General features: G+C 50.0%; 1 protein-coding gene across 1 annotated transcript in view; it reads right to left on the bottom strand.

Moving 5' to 3' along the window:
- LOC147013573 (R-spondin-2-like) overlaps window positions 1-13,610 on the bottom strand; it is a 61,608-nt gene extending 47,998 nt beyond the window's left edge. The window contains exon 1 of the mRNA XM_085855498.1: window positions 13,494-13,610. The gene's annotated coding sequence lies outside the window, so the exon portion shown is untranslated. The remainder of the gene's footprint in view (window positions 1-13,493) is intronic.
- Between the last annotated feature and the right edge of the window lie 6,334 nt (window positions 13,611-19,944).

Below are 19,944 nucleotides of genomic sequence, written 5' to 3'. Positions count from 1 at the left end.
ATTGGCCCCGCCCCCAGGGCGTTGGAGGGCGATCGATATATGCAAATTTATGGATCAAAAAGCATTCACGCCCACTTTTTCTCGGGCCAATGGGGAGCGAGGTGAAAGGTCGAAGGGAGGGGGTCAAAGATGAGAGGGCGAAGCCACGGGGCTGATATAAGCGACCGTGTTCGTCAGTCCAGGGAGTCGTAGAGTCGAAAGAGATGAGAGAGTTAAGACTTCGCGGGCGGTGGAGTTGGCAAGAAGGAGCTGGTCGTCGTGTGCGTTGGAGCCGGAGCGGAGGGGACAGAGCTGTGGAGAGGCGGCGAGGGCAGACGAGGGGGTGCTCGCGTCGTGCAGGGAGCTGCACCCCAGGGAGGCCGACAGCGCGACCTGGCCGAGGTGGAGACGCTCGTCGCGGGACAATAAAAATCCTCTATACCCCGAGCATCAGCAACCCCCTCCTGTTTCCCCCCCCCGCGCTGAGATAGTGCGACCAAGGGGGCCCCTTTCCCACCCCCTACCAGACACTGCCCGCGAGGCCCGCGGAGTTGAGGCACCATCGCCGCTCCGCGTCTCATCACCAGACGGGTAGGCCCGACCCGGTCTCGGCCTCAGGCCCGCCTCATCCTTGAGGGTATTCTTTTCCTTGGTTTTGGGTATGTGTTGTCGGCGCCGTCTGTGAAGTAAAATTGTATAAGTGTTGCCGTGTGCTCGCGTAATCGGTATTAGATCTGCATTGTCGCATTTGCTTTTTGTGTAAATTGAATTGTGTTTTTATTTTCTGTGTGCTTTTGGTGGAATTGAATATGTGTGCTGTCCGTTCGGCGCGAATAAATGTGCTTTGTGTTGAACTGTTTCCCGCTTCGCTTCGTCATTTCCTTCATTGAATCCTCATCTTGCTTCACGTAAAGGGTTGGTAGTGGGCTGAATACGCCCGATAATTAATCGAACCGTCGAGGTCGACGATAACACCGCTCGGTTATCCCGATAGTACGGAACGGGTCGCTTAAGTGGCCCGTGTCCGAAGTCGACCTGCGGCGAGGTGCGATCGCCCGGTCTACCCTCCGCGTGGGTACTTAGGTAGGTCGAATTTGGCGAGCAACCCTATCCCACGCGGGGGCTGATTGGCTCGATCGCGGTGAGACCGAAAGGTCCAGCCGTGACTGGTTCCCGGCGTTAGTCCGAGAGGGTCACGACTGGATTGTCCGTCCGGTGGGCGACGTGCCGCGATTCGAGTTACGTGGCCGTCAGCACGCCGGCGGGCGCGAATCCGCAACACTGGTGTCAGGTCGTGCGATACAAATTCATCGCCCTCCTCGCGGCACTGGTATCGGAGAACAGGAAAACGGGCTCTCCTGTCTCCGGCTAAATTCACGGGAATCGGTCCAGGGGTGAGAGAAGCGACCCCCGATTCCCTCCAAATTACGAGCGATTCAAATTAACCCTTTTAGAGAAGCAAGATGGCGTCTCAAGGCGAGCGGGAGCCGGGGGTATTAGAAATGGATGTAGAATGTGTAGGATCCATGGTCCAGGATGGAATCCCCGAGCAGGAAATGTTGATTGTGCAGGAACACGGACTCGCCCAACTGAACCCAGAGCCCGAAATGGGTGCGGCAGCGGCCGCGGTGTATGACACCTTCCCCCCCCTCTCCACCAAAACCCTTCCCCGATCCCTGCCGAAACGGCTCACCCAAGCGCACCCGACATGGCCCAGCTATTCACCATGCTGGCAAAGATGAATGCGGAAATGATCGAAAAGATGGAAGCGAATATGAAAAACGAAATGAAAGGCATGAACAAACAAATGAATGAAAAGATGGATACAAATACAAATGAAGTGAAAACGAAGATGGATGCGAATACACAAAAATTGGATGCGAATACACAACAAATGAACGGAATGGAAACAAACATGAAGGAAGAAATGAAAGAACTACGGGGTGAGACGCAGAACATGGGCCGATGCCTGCAGGCGGGCATGAAGGCCGTGACCAGGGAGCTGGGAATGGCGACTCCACGTGTGGGAGCAAACGAGCTGGGTGGGGGTGCAACGGCTGACAGGCCCGCGGTGGAGGCGGGTAAAAAAAATAATTCGGGGGGCGTGTTGGGCGAGGGTCGTGACAGAGGAATCGACGGTGACCAAAAGGGAAAAATTAAATGGGGAGACCAAAACGTGTGAGACGAGACACGAGGTGACGACGACAGAAACTTATAAATGTATAGAGACACGGGAGACAAAAAAAATAGACGGAAGACAACACGATGAAGACGGGGTAAGTGACGCGCACACACACACGGAGGTAGTGGAGGATAATGGGGGTGAGCTCGCGGAGCGTGTGGGGACCCAGTGCGAGCACCTGGATGGCCTCCTCCAGGAACGAGGGGAGGGAGTATGCCCCCTTGAGGCGAGTCACGACCAGGTGAGTTCGGTCGTGTTTTGCGAGGTTGAGGGGAGGGGTGCTGTGGACGGGTGCACGGAGAGCTTGGGGGGTATAGAGGCCCCGGAGACCCTTGTGGGGACACGAATCCCCAGTGTGGTTGTCCCTGTGTGTGTGGTGCAAGGCGTGAGTGCGTCCCCGTGTGTGGAAGCGACCCCGTGTGTGAGTGGTGTGGTGGCGATGGTGCCGGAGTACGTGCTTCTCAGCACGCCGTGTGTGGATGAAGCACCGCGGGTGAGTGCCCCCGCGTGTGTGAGTGAGGAACGGAGTGTGGATGAGGCACCGCGGGTGAGTTCCCCCGCGTGTGTGGGTGAGGCACCGTGTGTGAGTGAGGCCGTGTGTGTGGATGAAACGGCCAGTGTGGATGAGGCACCGCGGGTGAGTTCCCCCGCGTGTGTGAGTGAGGCACGGAGTATGGATGAGACACCGCGGTTGAGTGCCCCCGCGTGTGTGGATGAGGCACCGCGGTTGAGTTCCCCCGCGTGTATGAGTGAGGCACGGTGTGTGGATGAGGCACAGCGGTTGAGTGCCCCCGCGTGTGTGAGTAGTATGGTTTGTGTGAGTAGTGAGGCACGCGTGAGTGAACGGCCGTGTGCAAGGGAGACCGTGTGTGTGAGAGAGCGGTATGTAAGGGAGATGTCGGTTGGCATTCGGGAGCACGCAGCCGCGTCTCCCGGTGTGAATGTGATGGAATGCAGTGTGAGCGTCGTGACACGCAGGTGTGCGTGGGTCGAATGGCGACGACGGCGACATGGGAGGAACGAAAGCCGAGTAGCGGCTGTAGTTGTTTCGCGGACCGTGCCGGGTTCACCCAGCAGTGAGCACGCGGTTCGTGCTGTGCAACGCACGAGACCGCCACGTGCTCGCTTGCGAGAGTGAAGTCCCGGTCCGGAAACGCACGCGGTGGATTTGCCGATCCCGCGGACGGACAAAGTTTAGGCAGGACTACGGATTTGGACCGGACGGGTTCTCCACGCAATCGTGTGTGTTAAGCTCCAACGGGCAAAGCACATGTGTTCGCGTGGGGAACCCCTCGAGACGTGGGGCTTGTGTTTTTTTTTATGCGCACGGTGACGCCATGGCTGCACGTGGGGTTGGAATCCGGCAGGAGGGGTATCTCTGCCGGATGGTACCGTCCAAGGAGGGACGAGGAACACGTGCAGCTGCATGACGTCACGGGCAGGTGCAAAGTGCGCGAGCTCTGAGTTGCCGCGCAGGTGCTGCGCATGGAAAAAAAACAAAAAAAACAGTAAGCCTCACTTTCGGGTGCAAAGGATTCCTGGGCAAGGGGTGGAAGACCCCCTTACCTGGGCACAGGATGGAAACTAGTTAGGGGGAAGGGTTAGCTTAGTTAGACCGACTTCATGGGGCAGGGGTAAGTCCTCATGGAGTCCGTGGAATGGATTAGTTAGAGGGATTGTAGCCAGATTTAGGTTGGGGAATTGATTAATGGGATTATTTGGAGACAGTGACAGACTTGTGGATGTGTAGAGGGGACGTAGTTTAGCTACGTAGTGTTAAAAGGAACGTGCTTTAGTTTAAGGGACGACGTGGGAGCACGAGTTAGTTAGGGGATGTAGTTAGAAGGATGGCAGAGTTCAGCGGTGTGTGTGTGTTGAAGAGTTGTGAGGTGAGTACATGATGAGTGAGTGAGGCCAGCGGGTCTGTGTGTATGGAGCGAATGGGGAATGCATGGTGCGATGAGTGATTGGGGGGAGGAGTGACTCCCGCCCAAGGGACCCCGGGGTCAGAGTAAAGTGAGTTAGCTGGGTTAGTCAAATTGAAAAATGGAGGTCGTTTTGTTGTTGGTGGGAAAGTAGGCTCGAGACCCATTTGGAGGGGTGCAGGAGCCCTGTTGACGGGCTTGGGAGCGTGGCTGCGAAAGGTGAGTATCGCTGAGTGGGTACCCCGGGCACCAGGCTAGTCGGCCGCGGTAGGCCATGGGCCCATGGGGGGCCGGGATAGAGTAGTGGGCACGGGTGCGCCTGCTTGGTGCGGGGGCCCGGGGCGCCATTAGCCGCGTGGGCAGTGTTGTGGGCACGGGTGACCCTCGGAAAGGGGCCCGGGAGGCCGGCCTGCCACGTGTGCGTTTCAGGGGAGGTGCCATGGGGGGCACTCCCCGGTGTTAGGGAGCTGGTAGGCTCGGAGGCAGTGTAGTGCCCGGGGGTGCCATAGCGGGAGAATCGGCAGAGGGTCGTGCCTGCCAAAGGGAGCCACGTGTCCCAGCCAGGAGACCGTGTGAGGGCACGGAGAGAAAATTGGGGGGCGAGGCCCGAAATTGTGAGGACACCAACACAGGCGACGGGAATCTGGGTTGTTAGAACCAATAGTTTAAGCGAGAGGCGCTTGTTGAAAGCCCCGGGGTAGTTTAACAGTTAAATGGTTAGGGTAGATTAGGAGATGTACCCCTCCGCACCATCCATCCCATCGCTGTCGTTGTGGGCCGCTGGACCCACTTTGGTTATAGATCGCTGAACTCTGGGGAGGCCATTCTGAGGCTTCGTTGGGCCTCGACACAGGACGTTAGCTCTCCCTTATTCCCCTCCGGGAAGGGAACGTAGGGGTTGGGAGTAGGCCAGGTGACAGGATAGGTTAGCTGAACAAGGACGATAAAGGGGGTTAGGGGACGATTTATAGTGGGGAAGTAAAAATAAAAACAACAAAAAAATAAGTTGGGGCTAAATTGGGGTTTGACAAATTAAGGGAGTGGGTATGTACAGTGACAGGCAAAGGCGATAGGTGGGAGGGAGACAGGTAGGTAGGTCCGAGCCCGCCTTCCAAGTGGCCAGCACCACCGCACTCCCTCCACCAACCTCCGCTGAACGGCAAAGGCTGGCCAACTTCATCGGCTGGCCGTGTTTTTCTTCAAGGCAGAGGCCGGCCAACTTCATCGGCAGCTGTTGTGTTGCTGCAAGGCCTGTGCCGGCCGGATCATCTGCAGCTGTGGTGCTGCAAGGCCTGTGCCGGCTGGATCGTCTGCAGCTGCTGTGCTGCAAGGCCTGTGCCGGCCAGTTCATCTGCTGGCTGTTTTTCTTCAAGGCCTGTGCCGGCCAGTTCATCTACCGGCTGTGTTTGCCTGCAACGGCCTGGTTCTGCGGGCTGAGTTTGCCTGCAGCGGCCTTCTTCTGCGGGCTGTGTTTGTCTGCAGCGGCCTTCTTCTGCGGGCTGTGTTTGCCTGCTGCCTTTGCCATGCCATGCCCACTGCCCCTGTTCACCAGCCCCCGTTCAATTTTTGCTTTGCCCTCCCTGTTCATTTCCATGTGCGCCAGGATCCGCAAGGCAACAGTTTGCAAGCTGCGAGAACTGCCCTGTTGGCAGCTACAACACGGGCCTGCAGTGGCGGCCCGTGCACCGTGTTTTGCGTCCATCCATTCATGCATCCATTCGTTGTGCTCATTGCGTGTGCCACTTGAGCTGGCACGGAGACTGCGTTTGTGCAGCCCATGCACCGTTGTGGTTCACTGCGTTCAGTTCAAAAGGGAAGGCCTTGGACTGCGTGTGAGCAGCCAGCCACGTTCCCTGTCACCTGCATTGTTTTGAGCCAGAGACTGCATGTGGGCAGCCTGGCTCCCTGCTAACTGCTTTTCTTTTGCAGAGTTCAGTGATCCTGGGCCATGGTTTAGTGTAAAATTTGTAAGTTAAGGTTAAGATGTACTGTAAATATGAGTGCGCCCCCGGCATGTCTGTCCTAGCGCCGGCAATTTTATTTAAGTCGTCCGTGTGAGTGAGTTTGTTTAGGTAGTTACGCAGCCCTCAGGTTATTTATTTTGGGGACACGAATACCATGAATGTCGCACTCAGGGATCCGTAGGTAAAATGTACTAGGGAAACCTACACATGATGGCACACGAAAATTTGACGACTCGGGACGAGTCTGTAAAAAGGGGAGGGGTAGTGTTGTGGTTACCAAATTCGCAAACCACCATTCAGGTCCCTTAGGTGAGGTATCTCGGTAAGTACATGTGTAGTTAGGCCCAAACCCGTTGTCTAGTGGGAATACATGTCATTTATGCGTGCTGCGACTCTTCAGGATAGCCGTTTTTCTTTTACTATCTTTAATTTGGACCAACCGCCATTGTTACCACCACCAACCACCGCTTCACCACAACCGCCACGACCTTCACGTCACACCTCGCAACCGTCGCATCGCCACCGTTCTTGCGCCGCCTGTGGGTACCGGTGTTGGACTCGTGCAGGGCGCGCGCCGAACAGCGTGTACAAAATCACGGATTTTGTGCTTCAAAAACGGATCAAAAAGCATTCACGCCCACTTTTTCTCGGGCCAATGGGGAGCGAGGTGAAAGGTCGAAGGGAGGGGTCAAAGATGAGAGGGCGAAGCCACGGGGCTGATAAAAAGCGACCGTGTTCGTCAGTCCAGAGAGTAGTAGAGTAGGAGAGTCGAGAGGGAACAGAGAGTCAAGACTTCGCGGGCGGTGGAGTTGGCAAGAAGGAGCTGGTCGTCGTGTGCGTTGGAGTCGGAACGGAGGGGACGGAGCTGTGGAGAGGCGGCGAGGGCAGACGAGGGGGTGCTCGCGTCGTGCAGGGAGCTGCACCCCAGGGAGGCCGACAGCGCGACCTGGCCCAGGTGGAGACGCTCGTTGCGGGGCAATAAAAATCCTCTATACCCCGAGCATCAGCAACCCCCTCCTGTTTCCCCCCGCGCTGAGATAGTGCGACCAAGGGGGCCCCTTTTCCACCCCCTACCAGACACTGCCCGCGAGGCCCGCGGAGTTGAGGCACCATCGCCGCTCCGCGTCTCATCACCAGACGGGTAGGCCCGACCCGGTCTCGGCCTCAGGCCCGCCTCATCCTTGAGGGTATTCTTTCCTTGGTTTTGGGTATGTGTTGTCGGCGCCGTCTGTGAAGTAGAATTGTATAAGTGTTGCTGTGTGCTCGGTAGTCGGTATTAGCTCTGCATTGTGTCTTCGCTTTTACATTTGCTTTTTGTGTAAATTGCATTGTGTTTTTCTTTTCTGTGTGCATTTGGTGGAATTGTATATGTGTGCTTCCCGTGTGCCGCGAATAAATGTGCTTTGTGTTGAACTGTTTCCCGCTTCGCTTCGTCATTTCCTTCATTGAATCCTCATCTTGCTTCACGTAAAGGGTTGGTAGTGGGCTGAATACGCCCGATAATTAATCGAACCGTCGAGGTCGACGATAACACCGCTCGGTTATCCCGATAGTACGGAACGGGTCGCTTAAGTGGCCCGTGTCCGAAGTCGACCTGCGGCGAGGTGCGATCGCCCGGTCTACCCTCCGCGTGGGTACTTAGGTAGGTCGAATTTGGCGAGCAACCCTATCCCACACGGGGGCTGATTGGCTCGATCGCGGTGAGACCGAAAGGTCCACCCGTGACTGGTTCCCGGCGTTAGTCCGAGAGGGTCACGACTGGATTGTCCGTCCGGTGGGCGACGTGCCGCGATTCGAGTTACGTGGCCGTCAGCACGCCGGCGGGCGCGAATCCGCAACAATATTGTTGTGGTTACCAAATTCGCAAACCACCATTCAGGTCCCTTAGGTGAGGTATCTCGGTAAGTACATGTGTAGTTAGGCCCAAACCCGTTGTCTAGTGGGAATACATGTCATTTATGCGTGCTGCGACTCTTCAGGATAGCCGTTTTTCTTTTACTATCTTTAATTTGGACCAACCGCCATTGTTACCACCACCAGTCACAACATCAACCACCAACCACAACGCCGCTTCACCACAACCGCCACGACCTTCACGTCACACCTCGCAACCGTCGCATCGCCACCGTTCTTGCGCCGCTTGTGGGTACCGGTGTTGGACTCGTGCAGGGCGCGCGCCGAACAGCGTGTACAAAATCACGGATTTTGTGCTTCAAAAACGGATCAAAAACGACACACGCCCACTTTTTGCCGTCCAATCGGTGAGCGAGGGCGGGTGGCCCCGCCCCGAGGGCGTTGGAGGGCGATTGATATATGCAAATTTATGGATCAAAAAGCATTCACGCCCACTTTTTCTCGGGCCAATGGGGAGCGAGGTGAAAGGTCGAAGGGAGGGGGTCAAAGATGAGAGGGCGAAGCCACGGGGCTGATATAAGCGACCGTGTTCGTCAGTCCAGGGAGTAGTAGAGTCGAAAGAGATGAGAGAGTTAAGACTTCGCGGGCGGTGGAGTTGGCAAGAAGGAGCTGGTCGTCGTGTGCGTTGGAGCCGGAGCGGAGGGGACGGAGCTGTGGAGAGGCGGCGAGGGCAGACGAGGGGGTGCTCGCGTCGTGCAGGGAGCTGCACCCCAGGGAGGCCGACAGCGCGACCTGGCCGAGGTGGAGACGCTCGTCGCGGGACAATAAAAATCCTCTATACCCCGAGCATCAGCAACCCCCTCCTGTTTCCCCCCCGCGCTGAGATAGTGCGACCAAGGGGGCCCCTTTCCCACCCCCTACCAGACACTGCCCGCGAGGCCCGCGGAGTTGAGGCACCATCGCCGCTCCGCGTCTCATCACCAGACGGGTAGGCCCGACCCGGTCTCGGCCTCAGGCCCGCCTCATCCTTGAGGGTATTCTTTTCCTTGGTTTTTGGTATGTGTTGTCGGCGCCGTCTGTGAAGTAAAATTGTATAAGTGTTGCCGTGTGCTCGCGTAATCGGAATTAGATCTGCATTGTCGCATTTGCTTTTTGTGTAAATTGAATTGTGTTTTTCTTTTCTGTGTGCTTTTGGTGGAATTGAATATGTGTGCTGTCCGTTCGGCGCGAATAAATGTGCTTTGTGTTGAACTGTTTCCCGCTTCGCTTCGTCATTTCCTTCATTGAATCCTCATCTTGCTTCACGTAAAGGGTTGGTAGTGGGCTGAATACGCCCGATAATTAATCGAACCGTCGAGGTCGACGATAAACACCGCTCGGTTATCCCGATAGTACGGAACGGGTCGCTTAAGTGGCCCGTGTCCGAAGTCGACCTGCGGCGAGGTGCCATCGCCCGGTCTACCCTCCGCGTGGGTACTTAGGTAGGTCGAATTTGGCGAGCAACCCTATCCCACGCGGGGGCTGATTGGCTCGATCGCGGTGAGACCGAAAGGTCCACCCGTGACTGGTTCCCGGCGTTAGTCCGAGAGGGTCACGACTGGATTGTCCGTCCGGTGGGCGACGTGCCGCGATTTGAGTTACGTGGCCGTCAGCACGCCTACGGGCGCGAATCCGCAACAATATATATATATATATATATATATATATATATATATATATATATATATATATATATATATATATATATATATATATATATATATATATATATATATATATATATATATATATATATATATATGGATATATATATATATATATATATATGGATATATATATATATGGATATATATATATATATATATATGGATATATATATATATATATATATGGATATATATATATATATATATATATGGATATATATATATATATATATGGATATATATATATATATATGGATATATATATATATATATATATATATATATATATATATATATATATATATATATATATATATATATATATATGTATATATGTATGTATATACACATACAGTATGTGTATATAATTTCATCACTCATGATGGTTCTTAGAGGACCGCCATTGTTTTTAAAGTAAACGCATACCACATGTCACGATCCACATTATCACTTTACATTGAATTCCTGTTTCTACCGGTATACACTCCAAAAACTTGCTCATTTGAGGTGAGACATCTACGAACCTGTCGGAGACAGGTACCCTGCTAGTATCGGATGATTTGCAAGTACTTTTTTGAATAATTATTCACTTAAACCCACACCCTAGCCTGGTGTTGGCTTGGCGGTCAGGGTGGCTGGCTTGGGACTTTAGGGTCTTGAGTTCCCATTGAATTAACACCAGGTGGGGTTGACTCAGCCTGTCATCCTTCTGAAGTCGGTGAAATGATTACCAGTGTACTGGGGCAATAACCTTTCGGGGTAACCTGCGTCAGATTGGCGACCCATCCAGGACTGTACTCCTTGCCAATGAAATTGCTTTATGTAACATTGCGTTGCTTCTGCCAAATCAGTTTCTTGGCAAGGGGTCATGATGAGCAATTTGCCATCCCTCTCCCAGCAGTAGTTAGGGCAGGAATTTGTAATTTGTTCAAGGTGTCAGCGATAGCTCGTCTACTCTTCACAAAGGACACCGTGGGTTCTTTAACATACACCAACTAATGTCGGCAGACACGAATCCTGTTTTACATCCACCTGAGGGACGACACACATTGATCAATCACCCAGCTGGTGAAACAGTTTATAGCTGGGTCGGGATTTGAACCCAGGCTAGATGGCTCAGAGGTGAGTATAAGGGAATGTTGAAGAATAAAGGGAGAGGGGGATGATGTCACAACCCCTCTTCCCTCCCCCACAAGTATTTATGAGATCTACTTGGCTAAGAATCTCTGAGAATTCCCGTATACCATTGGGAATTTACCTGGTGCAACAAAACCTCCCTCACCTACATAACTTAGCTTCAACCTATTCAAGGGTTTATAACCGGATTACGAAGTATTACACCAGAATACCCTGATTTTGGAAGCAATCCAAGTGTAACTGAATTGATTTGCTTTCTGCACTGTTGCTATAATTACGTATCTTCTATTTCCTTCAAAGAGTTTATCGCAACCTTGGAGGCCGCTACCTTGCTTGAAACTGAGTTGCCTAACTCACCGTTCAAGTCCCATGGTTGTGCTTTTCATTGTCACGACTACATATCTAAAATGTATTGAGGGCAACTGGCTTCAACTAGCAAAGGCAAATATTTAATGTCCACACCATAGGAGAAAACAGCATAATTGACATCTACATCTGATCGCCCATGACTATCAAACTCGTACTACTCAGGCCTTACCCAATTAGCCAATGAGTTGTTGCACATCTATATTCTCCCCACCTTAGTTTTTGTTTCAGTCTGTCCTTCCACTCGGATTGTCCTACAAACTTTGTCCTATTGCTTTGCAGTCTGAGCTCTGCATTATAACAAAGCCACCAATTGATGGGATTTTAAACCAGTTGTCATTTGCAATTATTTAAAAGAAGAAAAAAAAAAACTGGAATGTACGAAACAGAGAATTTTGATTTTGGGTCTTGACATTAAAATAGTAATGATTTAGTGAGTCGGTGGTCCCAGAGGTCTAATTGCGAGTACAGCTCAGCGAGTTTATGTGGTCTCAGAGGTGGAATTGAATTGACGTCAGGAAAGTTGTACGATGGAACCGTTGGCATTAACTACCAATTTGCTTGTGGTTTATGAAACTTGAGGGATCGGAACACTGGGTGCAAAGCAACGGAAACCTGAAATGCGTGGGAGCGAGCATTGTGGTGGCATAGTACGTGATCAGTTAATGGTGGTAAGGTCGCTCATGACGCCTAGTCTTGATCAATGCTAGGTCCAAAGTTGGCCCTGAACCCATACTATCATCTGCAAAGACAACCATCACTGTTCCCCTAAGTCGAGCTGTCAGAACAAGGAGTCCAGCTCTGCTGGCTCCACTGCTTAGCCTCAGCTCTTTGCCCCCAATCTTTCTTTTATAATCCCCAATCTTTCCTTTGTATGTGCTTTCCCCAACCTCTGTACTACACTACCTCTCTCTATCTCTCTCATGCCGTGAGACGAGCTTTTCCCAAGCTTTGCCCAGTCCGGTCAAAGTTAACTCCAAGGTAATCTCTTCCTGCCTCTTCTCCAAGATCCAACCTATTTTCACTGTTTTATTAACAATAGACCCGCAAGGGAAACCTGCTTCATGTGGTGAAGATCGGATCTAAGGATTGTTCCCCCAAGGGCTGTGGTTGGGTGTGTTGTTTTTGTTCCCCACCCTGGAGGATTGCAAAAACGGCCACATCCCTGTTTGTTATTGTGCAAGTAGATTGCATTATTAACATTTTGAATCACTCTTTGATATCTTTCTTAAGGCAATGCTTCACTTGCAGGTACTGCACAGTACGTTGATGTCAGTACTGTTATCTGAAAAAATACCTTTGCTGAAACCTGTTGTGGCTACTTAAATTGAGTACAAAGGCAAAAAAAACCCCCCCAAAACAACCTGAATTACTTATTCTTAATAAAAGATGTACATTTACAGGGTGAACAAGTGAATACAGCTCAAACCATCCATCTTGGGTTGTGGAGGTAACTTGAATGGCATCAGGTTAAAAAAAAAAAAAGATTCTCGGATCCGGATCTTCACCAGAACCGAATCAATTCGTCCTCGTCACACACCCAACCTGTCCACTAAGTTTCATCCGAAATCCGTCCTTAACCTTTTGAGATATCCGGCTCACAGACAAACAGACCTGTGTGAAAACGATCCAGATCCGTTTGTTTGTTTTACGTGATTCTTCACCATTGAGAGATGGGACCAAAACTACTGTACATATTGCACGGTATCTCAAAACGTTGTGGACGGATTCGGACAAAACTTGGTGGATGCGTTGGGGAGGTGGCAATTCCAGGCCGATTCGATTTTCTTGTGTGACAAGGATGATCCGGCCTATCAGTGGGATTCAAAACATAAAGGTCTACCATCTCTGATTGCTCTTTCTAGTTTTCTTTGATTTGTCAACCTCTCAACATCATAATTTGGATATTTCGGACCTCACAAGCACACCAAGAAACAAGACAGCCAGCTTCGAGCTACTCCTGAAAGAGAACACGTCTTTCACCTTTCTGATGATGAACTTCATACCATATAATAGTCCGGACAGGAATTGAACCCCCGACGAGACGGCTCCGAAGGAGAGGTCACAACCTCTGAGATATCCTATCTCAAGTCATCAAAACAACAACACAATACTTTCACAACATTGTTTAACTCCAGAATGCCCAGACATCTGCTACCCCAACTTGTTGCGGAAAGATCTTGGTTTGATTCTCAACTCGTTCCCACAGAAATAGTGAGTAGATAGGGTTAACAAGTTTTGGTGGATGGAGGCAGGTGGCACATAAATGCACCGTGGAAGGAAATATTTCAGGGTAATAATCAGTGACATGCTGCTCATTCAGAATCTTTGAAGAAGTGCAGAGAAACAGAACAGTGTATGAGCATTTATGGAATGCTACCTTCTAAGTTTCACAGCTCCAAGTAGGTACGGCCAGGTGTCTGTCAAAATAGCCTACCGTGAGGCAATCCAGACTCCGCACGAGGCGCAGCGCTGGTTTGAAACTCGCATTTTAAACGCAGCAGAGCCACAAGACGTTTCCGCGTCGACCGCATCTCATCTGCTATGGTCGCGGTGTTTCCAAACAACCAGGCTTTCCCCGATGTACGGCTCCCTCTTTGATGAGCACCTGTAAACAGAAGATGACTCGGGAAGCGATCTTGAGTCTGTTCTGTTCTGGCAGAACACCCTGCGGCAAAGCAAACTCTGCGGATAACATTGTTATTCGCAATCTTACTCGGGTTATTACTACATCTTGCAATTTTGGAGTTGTGCAATATTTGCGTGGATTGTAGTTTTAGGTCGCGAGCTTGTTTCTATAAGTGATGCCATATGACAGATATGCACAAAGTTTTATAAAACAGGAACAACAAGTAAAAGAGCACTCAGAGATTGCAAACCCTCACCAGGACTTCTTTTGACTGATGTATTTTTATAGGTTTTCAGTTAAATCCAATATGACTGCCAAACCATGTGACCTATGACGTCATAATTATCATTGTAAAACATTCTGCAGGAGTCGTTGCACCAATGGTGAAAATTTTGTCTCCTTACAAGTGGTTGTGGAGAAAAACACAAAAATTTTGTGTGGACAGACACAAACAGACAGACAAACAAACGGACCCAAATGCAACACCCTCTACGAATCCTTCGGCGAGGGTAAAAATAAATGGGGATCCAGGTGAAAGTACAGCCAAGGGGTGAAAGGGGTTAAAACACATTGTTTACTGGGGTGGGTCAACAGTGGAATGAGTTAATCACAGGTATCTTGCTTGCGTCGCTTGCCCTGATCCAAAGGTGACACACACAGAGGGTTGAGGTTCAAATCCCATCGGTGCCGTTTGATTAACATGGTTAACATTGGACTGATACTGGACATGAGGGTTCCTCTGTCATGCACAAGATACGGGTCGAGGCCGTGACCGGTTAAATTTACACTTGAATTCCAAACACTGACGAGGATCACGATACACGGACCTGGAGAAACTCCACTTTTGATCTTTTTAAGAGATAACTAATTAATTAATTAATGTAAAGGTGACCGTTTGGGGGTTCCTTTTTATTACGTCATGACACGTCACATTCCCCGTCTCATTCAATGGGTTTTAAACGTTTTATTTTGGAGAATATTTAAATGATGATCTCATTCATCATCAGGGAATAATCTTTTCGTTCGGCAAGCGGAGCAAGCCATTTGACCTCGGACAAATTTGTAATGACAGTGGTTTCAGCCCAACTGGAGAGAGTGCCACATAGCTATTTGGGTGGTGTCCAAACTAGCAGACCGCCGCCTCGATCGCTGAGGCCCATCTTCACAAGGCCCGTGATGCCCATCAGCTCAAAATAATTTTAACTATCGCTTTGGTAGGTTTACAAGTCAGGGAAAACTGATAGGGATTGTGACTATGACATCTCGAATACGTGTAACTGGACTTGTAAAGCTGTATTTGTGTTAATAACAGTTTTAGTGTGTATATGGTGTTAGTTTGTTGAAAGAAGCAGGGGGAGGCCTCGGGTTAAGTCTAGCGTTAATTCATTTGGGGTCTTGGGAGTACGGGGATAAAAAGGGTTTAAATCGAGACCGAAGGAGAAAGGAAGAGGAGTTCATAAAATGTGATAGTTGCTCATTGTGGGCCATGTTAACAATAGGGGAAGCAGAGGGTTCTTATGGTTGTCGGAAGTGTGAGGAAATTGTCCACTTGAGGATAGTTATTATGGGGTTGAAGGAGCGGTTAAATAATTTGCAGCAAGTAGCAGAATGTGAGAAATTTGGAGATAATAGTTGGTTACGGTTGTGGAATGAGGTTGCTGAGGATATTGGAAGTGGTGACGTTGCAGCGGGGCAGGCAGTGGTGATGGTGCAGCGGGGGCAGGTGGTGGTGACAGTGCAGTGGGGCAGGTGGTTGTGACTGCAGCGGGGGCAGGCAATGGTGATGGTGCTGTGGGGGCAGGCAGTGGTGACGGTGCAGCGGAGGCAAGTGGTGGTGACTGTGCAGCGGGGGCAGGCAATGGTGACGGTGCAGCGGGGGCAGGTGGTGGTGACGGTGCAGCGGGGCAGGTGGTTGTGACTGTGCAGCGGGGGCAGGCAATGGTGACGGTGCAGCGGGGGCAGGCAGTGGTGACGGTGCAGCGGGGGCAGGCAGTGGTGACGGTGCAGCGGGGGCAGGCAGTGGTGACGGTGCAGCGGGGGCAGGCAGTGGTGACGGTGCAGCGGGGACAGGCAGTGGTGATGGTGCAGCGGGGACAGGTAGTGGTGACGGTGCAGCGGGGGCAAGCAATGGTGACGGTGCAGCGGTGGCAGGAGGTAGTGACGGTGCAGCGGGGGAAGGCAGTGGTGGATGTGCAGCAGGGGCATGAGGTGGTGATGGTGCAGCGGGGCAGGCAGTAGTGATGGTGCAGCAGGGGAAGGCAGTGGCGACGGTGCAGCGTGGGCATGTGCCGGTGTAGTGGGTGCAGGCAATGGTGAATGTGCAGCCAGTGGTGGAGTTGCAGGGGGTGCAGCCAACCAAATCTTGTGACATGACATCATGGGGATACACCTTGTTCCACAGAAAATGGGGATGTACCTTGTTCCACAGAAAATGGGGATGTACCTTGTTCCACATGAAATGGGGATGTACCTTGTTCCACATGAAATGGGGATGTACCTTGTTCCACAGAAAATGGGGATGTACCTTGTTCCATAGAAATGGGGATGTACCTTGTATCACAGAAAATGGGGGTGTACCTTGTTCCATAGAAATGGGGATGTACCTTGTATCACAGAAAATGGGGGTGTACCTTGTTCCAGAGAAATGGGGATGTACCTTGTATCACAGAAAATGGGGGTGTACCTTGTTCCATAGAAATGGGGATGTACCTTGTATCACAGAAAATGGGGGTGTACCTTGTTCCATAGAAATGGGGATGTACCTTGTATCACAGAAAATGGGGATGTACCTTGTTCCATAGAAATGGGGATGTACCTTGTATCACAGAAAATGAGGATGTACCTTGTTGCACATGAAATGGTGATGTACCTTGTTCCACATGAAATGGGGATGTACCTTGTTCCACAGAAAATGGGGATGTACCTTCTTCCACATAAAATGGGGATGCACTTTGTTCCACAGAAAATGGGGATGTACCTTGTTCCACAGAAAATGGGGGTGTACCTTGTGCCACAGAAAATGTGGATGTACCTTGTGCCACAGAAAATGTGGATGTACCTTGTGCCACAGAAAATGTGGATGTACCTTGTGCAACAGAAAATGTGGATGTACCTTGTGCCACAGAAAATGGGGATGTACCTTGTGCCACAGAAAATGGGGATGTACCTTGTGCCACAGAAAATGGGGATGTACCTTGTGCCACAGAAAATGGGGATGTACCTTGTATCACAGAAAATGGGGATGTACCTTCTTCCACAGAAAATGGGGATGTACCTTCTTCCACATAAAATGGGGATGTACCTTCTTCCACATAAAATGGGGATGTACCTTCTTCCACATAAAATGGGGATTAGCTTGTTCCACAGAAAATGGGGATTAGCTTGTTCCACAGAAAATGTGGATGTACTTTGTTCCACAGAAAATGGGGATGGGGATGTACCTTCTTCCACATAAAATGGGGATGTACCTTCTTCCACATAAAATGGGGATTAGCTTGTTCCACAGAAAATGGGGATTAGCTTGTTCCACAGAAAATGTGGATGTACTTTGTTCCACAGAAAATGGGGGTGTACCTTGTGCCACAGAAAATGTGGATGTACCTTGTGCCACAGAAAATGTGGATGTACCTTGTGCCACAGAAAATGGGGATGTACCTTGTGCCACAGAAAATGGGGATGTACCTTGTGCCACAGAAAATGGGGATGTACCTTGTGCCACAGAAAATGGGGATGTACCTTGTATCACAGAAAATGGGGATGTACCTTCTTCCACAGAAAATGGGGATGTACCTTCTTCCACATAAAATGGGGATGTACCTTCTTCCACATAAAATGGGGATGTACCTTCTTCCACATAAAATGGGGATTAGCTTGTTCCACAGAAAATGGGGATTAGCTTGTTCCACAGAAAATGTGGATGTACTTTGTTCCACAGAAAATGGGGGTGTACCTTGTGCCACAGAAAATGGGGATGTACCTTGTATCACAGAAAATGGGGATGTACCTTCTTCCACATAAAATGGGGATGCACTTTGTTCCACATAAAATGGGGATGCACTTTGTTCCACACAGAATGGGGATGCACTTTGCTCCACAGAAAATGGGGATGTAGCTTGTTCCACATAAAATGGGGATGCACTTTGTTCCACAGAAAATGGGGATGTACCTTGTTCCACAGAAAATGGGGATGTACCTTGTATCACAGAAAATGGGGATGTACCTTGTGCCACAGAAAATGGAGATGCACTTTGTTCCACAGAAAATGGGGATGCACCTTGTTCCACATAAAATGGGGATGCACCTTGTTCCACAGAAAATGGGGATGTACCTTGTTCCACATAAAATGGGGATGCACCTTGTTCCACAGAAAATGGGGATGTACCTTGTTCCACATAAAATGGGGATGCACCTTGTTCCACAGAAAATGGGGATGTACCTTGTTCCACATAAAATGGGGATGCACCTTGTTCCACAGAAAATGGGGATGTACCTTGTTCCACATAAAATGGGGATGCACCTTGTTCCACAGAAAATGGGGATGTACCTTGTTCCACATAAAATGGGGATGCACCTTGTTCCACATAAAATGGGGATGTACCTTGTGCCACAAGGTGAGTGGGGATGACCCCAATTCTCTCTTGGTAAATGTGTATCGTTCAACACCGCTCATGGTGGGGGTATTACAAGTCATCACATCCATAATTTTGGAGGAATTGATTTGGCTGTAAGGACAGGCTATTTTGCAATATCCTTCAATGCATGCTTACACATTGCCACATAAAGGAACATACGAGACTCAACACCATCAGAAGGTGGAACAACACTTGGAATATGTCTTTCAACACCGACACGTCCCACACACTCAACTTGTCTCTCCGAAAGGACCATCTGGCAAACACTACAATCAACCGAAACAAAGCACTTGAAGAGTTTCAATCACTCAAACATCTGGGCCTCACCATCAGCCATGATCTTTCTTGGGAAGATCATATTTCCATGATGGTCTCCAAAGTCAGCTGCTGACTGGGCATCATTCAAGGTCTTTCCTTGGCCAGTCTTAACTTTTGACAACATACAAGTATTCATCCACAGCTTGATGGAGTACTGCTCTCCCCTTTGGATTGGGACCCCTGCCTCGCACTTTGCACTTCTTGATGGAAAGCATGGGCCTCAAAACCATTGGGATCTGGTGTGCTGAAGCTGAGCCTCTAGGCCTGTTACTTTTGCATCGTAAGCAGGTCAGTAGCCTCTGTATTCTACCACCTATTTTTTCATCTTGCACCCTCTTCCCCCTCTTGGCTTTGTCCCTCTCGTATTTCTGCAGGGTGCACAGTCTGCCAGTAACCATCTTCTGCTGAAACTCCCAAAATCAAGCCTCACTGCTCACCTCCACTCATTTTTTCCTCTTTTCTCTCAACTGTGGAACCAACTTCCTCAGTCTGTTCAGTCCCATTCTTCCCTCCAGGGCTTCAAAACAGCTGTTCACCACTAACTCAGGTCATCCCCCATACACACTCATGATCTCTTCTACCCTCAGTGACCCCATTCCCAAGAACTCTTTTCCAGGTTAATGTGATATTCCCTCTCTTTTTGTTTGTTAGTTGTCAGTTGCTTTGTTCCTTTTCTGTTTCATCCTCACTTTCCCCTTCCTCTTCTTCATGTGGTTCATTCAGCTTTTGTGCAGCTTGTTCACCCCCATGTTTCGTTCTCCCACTTCCCTTGTGATGTCTCTCAATTCTACTCTGCTGTTGGTGTTTCCCCCTCTTTCCATTTTGCTCACTCAAATTCTGCTATTGCACTTCCACGAGCCTCGATTGTATGTATAAATTAGTATCCCAGTGGGAGGACTGACAGTTATTTACACAACAGGCAGGGTGACCAAACTTTCCTGATGCAAACTAAACAATAACACAAGAAAAACTAAACCATAACAATAACCGAAAAAAGGAAACGCACAAGAAAAAGTAAACAACACAAGAAACACCCCTTTGACCCCGTTTATAGGGGGTGCATCTGGACGGGGAGCACAACCCCATGAGATCTTTTTTGTCTTGATGCATCGTACCAAATTCAAATTTGGCTGGATTCAAGGAAAAAATTGGACTTCTTCGAAACCACTCAACAAAAAAAAAAATTGAAACTTAGTAAAGTCATCAACACGTAATGGGATATCTCGGGTGATAATTATGACATCATCGGTGAA

Source organism: Eptatretus burgeri, chromosome 14 (assembly GCF_056783735.1).
Source record: "Eptatretus burgeri isolate ZD-2024b chromosome 14, Ebu_testis_v1, whole genome shotgun sequence".
In the NCBI taxonomy this organism is placed as follows: Eukaryota; Metazoa; Chordata; class Myxini; order Myxiniformes; family Myxinidae; genus Eptatretus; species Eptatretus burgeri.
The sequence above is the reverse complement of the archived record's forward strand: the minus strand, read 5'-3'. Positions and strand labels throughout refer to the sequence as shown.